Here is a 5495-nt window from a genome sequence, read left to right as displayed (position 1 = left end):
AAAGTGAAAAGGTAAAAGAAAACTGACACCAAAACAAAACTAAAGAAATCCCTGTAGTGTATTGGTCTAATTCTGCTTGTATGTAATGCTAATTTGTGGAACTCAAGACTGGTTAACCCCAAAGAAGCTGACCCTGCTCCCAGTTAACTGTGATTATGAAGAAGCCAACATCCAACAGCTGCACAGCAGAGAGATGGGGGAGGTGAGCTTTGAGGGCTTTGCTAGAGAGGATCATGAGGAGGGAAGAAGGAAGAAGAAGCTGCCAAAGAATAAAGGAAGAACGTGTGTGATGGAGAAGAGAGAGGAAGAGGACAGCAGCCATGGTTAAGGGAGAGGAGAGCCTGGTCCTGAGGGCTGTCCAAGGGGAACAAAGAGCAGCCAAGATGCTACACAGTCAGTAAGAGTTGAGCGTTATTGTTTGGAAAGTAGATCTGATACCATGGAGGGCAGGCAGCTGCCCAGCTACTGTGCTGATTAGGGCATAGTATACATAAATTTAACACAATGTGTATAACCAGTAAGACAGCGCTGTAGAGGATCCTAAAAGGATTACTTTAGTTTGAAGGGAAGGATAAAATGCCAGAGGAAACAAGAAATAATTTAATAAAACTATGACAGTCAATCAAAAAAAGCCAATAAAAACCACAAAAATTAACAAAAGGACAAAATTTAATACATAGTTTTAAATAATCGGGGGCTGGGGATTTAGCTCAGTGGTAGAGCGCTTACGTAGGAAGCACAAGGCCCTTGCTTCGGGCCCCAGCTGCGAAAAAAAGAACCAAAAAAAAAATAATATTTGCATGTCACTAAACTCAATTCCCCAGTAAACAGACATACATTTAGCCAGAAACAGGATCACCATCATGAGAGATGTAGAGGATATACTAGGGAAACAGACCTAAGACACAGGTCCCTATAGCAATTCTGTGCAGTTTCTCTATCAATAAAAACCAACAAGTTCTAGAGTTAAATGTCTGTGTTAGTGCTGACCTACACTGCCAGACATATATTTTCTTTTAAGTAAATAACAAATCTTGGGGCTTACAATGTAATCAAATATCCTGAAACATGAGTTTGCAGTGTTCCCTACACTTTTTAAATCAAGTCTGACTAACATTTTGGTTGTTTCCAATTCTGTCTGAGTGCATCATCAAGGGAATCCCAAGGTAAATCAGAAATGGGTTCTTGAAGCTGTTGCACAGGGCCAGTATAGACCTAAGTACCACAGAGGAAACCTTGATTCTTATCACAAGGGATCATTTCACCATCCCTCTTGTCACATAACTTATGGCAAGATGTCACCTCTCCTGACCTTAGCTTCTTCTCCTAAATGCTGCTGAAGGGAAGATTTGGTGTCAAGGGGTCTGGATTCAACCACACCAACACTGAATACATTTAAAAAGGTGTAGTTCATTGAATGCACACACCAATACAGTTCAACCAGAGCAACAGCTCACAACTGTGTACTGGACATTGCTATGGCCCAGCTCATTGCAAGATCCACATGGGCTCATGCACAAGTGCTGGAAATGCTGCTGTCTATGGCCCTGACTCAGGCCATTTTACACATAACTGTTCTTATTTTCCTGGATTCTAATGGGTCCTACGTGAAACTCATAGTTGGGGAACTTGTTAAGATTAACAAATCTCATAACATACAGAACATAACAGGGTATGTGACCAGCACCACACAGTTCAATGTCAGATTTTTTGTTTTTCTTAGTTTGTTTCTTGGCATCCATGATGTGGAGGCATATTACAGAACAATAGGAAAGAGCTGGCTGCTGTGTAACAAATTTGCTGCTATTAAGGTAGGTACGGGGGCAAGACCTCAGCAGTAGCCCTTAAGATGGGAAGGAGATGATGTGTTTGATAACTGAAAGGAACTGCCTCAGCTGTGTTTCTATGCCTGCTCAGTGCCCGTTCAACATCACTCTGTCCCTGAAGAGGAACTCAAGGTCTGCCCCCTGCTGCCTGTGAGCCAGGACTAGGCACAGAAAGGCAAGTCCACAGTGCTGGTTTACAATCCCTCAGTAATGCTGGATTTCCAATAGCATACTTGTATACACAAATACAGTGCGGTAAGATACAATAGATACTAATCATTTCTCACATAGGGCAGCAGTTGATTGACTACAACTAATTCTATTTAAGAAAAGAGAAAGAAACCTGGCTCTTGTGGAAATATACAAAGAAATATCTATAGTGGTGGGGAATGAATTCTGCCATGGACTGAACTCAGAAAAGAGGGGTTGGGAGAAAGATGCATGGTTAAATAGCCCACCAGGTTCATATTGTGTCAACTTGATTTAATCTAAGGACAAAGAAGTGGAGTATCTCTGATGGCTTTCTTCTAACCCCTTGAAAGGATCCCTGGGGATTGGCCTCAGTTCTTCACACTTCTTGATGGGGCAACAACACTCAAGGAAGCTTGAGACTGTCGTAGGCACAGTATTATGCTACATATACAGAGTAGAAAATACTAAGATGTTCAGATGGTGGTATCCATTTGTATGCACTCTTAATGTGGACCTAAGGAAAGAGAGATCAAGGTCCTTAGAATAGAAAGATCAGTTCCAGTTTTTTTTCTACCATTCCAAACTAAACGGCTGGTAGGGAGAGAATGGTAGATAATGGAGAATTAGTAGATGATGCTTTGAATGAAGTGTGGGTTTCTGTGCTGGTTTTAGACAGGATCTCAAGTATCACATGTTGCCCTCTCCCTGGCTGGCCAGGTTCACTCTGAGCTCAGATGAACCTCTTTCCACTTTCCAATACATAGGCTTACAAGAGTGGCCTCCAAGGACTGTGAGGACAGCATTAGCCTTTGACAGTTGAGGTGTGTAACCCACAACTATAGTTTTAGCCACGTTTTCCCATGTCTACCAGCTATTTCAGATTGTTGCTGTTAGATGCCTGACAATAAAGGACGCAGAAAAATACCCTGATAGAGAGCAAGGACATGGTGATCACATCCTTGCCTCTTCTGTATGTTCTGGATGAGGTTTGTTAAAATTCCAATATTGCAAAAATCTTTATATAGGGCCCATCACATTAAGGGTCACTATGCACTGTTCTATCTAAAATGGCCTAATCAGAACTGACTACCATATAACACTTCCTGCAATCTTCATATGAGAGAGAAGCTTGAGCTTTTTGTTTTGACTTTTTCTCTTCTCTTTCTTTCTTGTTTTTTGCTATATAAGTTGCTATATGAATTTGCCCCCAAAATTTGAACTACGGAAGTGATCTATCAGTGTTAATGTGTGCATTCTATAAAGTATTCATTATTTACTATGATAGATGGTTTTGTGTTTGGTGGGGTGGACATTTCCCAGTGTACAGGTGCTGGGACCTTGCTCTATCCACTTAATGGATAAGCACCATTTAGCTGTTTAGGTGCATCCCCTATATCTCTTGACTATTTTATTTTTCTGATAAAAGCACATGATGTATCTTACTCAGGCCTGTGAGCAGTGCTCCTTTGGCGACATTGGTGCAGAGAAGAGAACCCCACATGCAGCATGAGGTTCCCTTCACTCGTGGTCCCAATATTGCACTTTCCTCTGCCAACTGGTCTCCACACTTTTCCTAGCACCATAAAGACTTCAACTCTTTCTCCTACGGAATATTCTGTCAATTGTCGATTGCTAAGCACATGACTTCATGAGTGTTCCCCTAACACACGCATGTTGTAACCTACCATGCAGACTATTTCTTGATGTGATCTAAAGCACCTGTACATAATGAGACAAGAGAACTTTTGACTGCATATTCAAGCTGGTGTGAAATCTCAGGAAGTTTTAATGGCTAACATTGGTGAATGTGGACAATTTGAGTTAGGATGAGACATTTTTGGGCAAGATATGAAAGGAAACATTCATTTAGATGCATAGGAATTACTAAGGTTTTTTATAATCAAGCCTTGAGGAAAATTTGGCTTTGGAAGCAGGAGATGCTCAGTGACTCTGCCCCAGGAAAGTCTCCTGGAAAGGGCACCTCTGCTTATGCTCAGTACAGGGAGAACATTAGCAGGGAGGGAAAGTCTGCTCCCCATGACATCTGCTGTCCCTTCTATGACACTCTATTATCTCCTAGAGAGTTCTGGCATCCTCTGTGATGTCACCAGTGTTGTAGTGACAACCAGTGCCCTAGTTTCTCTCAGTCTGAGTCTGGCAGTTACAAGCTAAGACATGTTTTCCCGTCTTCGCAAGCGTTTTGGGAGGGGGAACGTCGATTCTGGAGAGACTAGAGTGAATGAGTCTGGCCTTTCATCTCAGAGTAATGATGGACAAAGACAGCACTTCTGGGGAATGTTGAGTAAGTTCTGGGCAGTATATTTTGAGCTTCCTGTCAGGGGGGCTGCAGGCCTAAGTGAACTTTCTAGCAATGGGCCACAACAACTGGAGCATCTGAAAAGGAATTGAATTGCCATGAATATCACAATTCCTGAAAGTCAGGATTTCAGAACTTTAGTTTCCCCATCCCCATAGGGAGGATGTGGTAAGGCCAATGCTATTATACTGTGAACTTCTGGCCTTTACTTTTCACTTCATTTGTTATGTTACATTGATAGAAAAACACCATCAGGAGTCATGGAGGGTCCACCTTTTCTGAGTTTAGACAGGGCAGCAATGTATTTCACTATCATTGTTTCTTTAAATACAGTGGATATCTGACAGTAGGAACAGGGGGAGAATTGTGCTCCAGGCAATAACCTTATGTTCTTAGACCTCCTTTGATTTCTTCTAATTGCAGGGTCATCGTTAGCTTTATATATTAGAGGTTGTGTGTTACAAACATTTTTCAAAAATACCAAAACTAAGACTATACTTTCAGGGATCATTTCTATAGTTCGTTACTAAAATACCAAAACTATTTGGAACGTGTAGACCAAGATTCAGCCTGTAACCCATTGGCACTTCGGGGGTTTGGTATTTCAAATAGGGGAATTGATAAGTTTGTTGACCATGTCCTCCCTGGAAATGCGTTTTAAATCCAAAGATATTGGCCTAGAGTATCAGGGTAGGACATCCGAGTGTCTCCAATCACTCAAGTTTTGTGGATGGTGAATTTATCATCTGAGTTCTGAAGCCACAGGGGTGAGGGTCCTGAAACCAAGCTGTACCCTGTTCAGCTGATAATATCCTGGAGAAGCCATCTCCATGGTACATGTAGGCACGTGATGTCCGGCACAGGGAACACCTGGCTGCTTACATCTCTTGGTCTCTATAGAGTAGTGGGAGAACTGAGATCCACTGAGGAGGCCTCTTAAGCATAGACCAATCGCCTAGCAATGACACTGGGTTCCAGGCTTGTTCACCTGTTTAGGCCTCACTGTGGTCTATGTACACTCTATGCATTCTCCCCATGCAGGTTCACTGTGTCCTTCTACCTACAGAGGCTGGGAGAGAAACATCATCCCCTGGAACTGAGCTAAGCAAGAAGCAGGCCAAGAAGCAAAATAAGAGGTGGATTAAAGAGCTGCAGCTCAT

General features: G+C 42.3%; 1 pseudogene; it reads left to right on the top strand.

Annotated features, from left to right (window-relative positions):
• Positions 1–4823: 4823 nt before the first annotated feature.
• LOC134483738 (small nucleolar RNA U3) lies at positions 4824–4936 on the top strand (annotated as a pseudogene).
• Positions 4937–5495: the final 559 nt, after the last annotated feature.

Source organism: Rattus norvegicus, chromosome 19 (genome assembly GCF_036323735.1).
Source record: "Rattus norvegicus strain BN/NHsdMcwi chromosome 19, GRCr8, whole genome shotgun sequence".
In the NCBI taxonomy this organism is placed as follows: Eukaryota; Metazoa; Chordata; class Mammalia; order Rodentia; family Muridae; genus Rattus; species Rattus norvegicus.
This window is presented reverse-complemented; position numbering and strand designations above follow the sequence as displayed.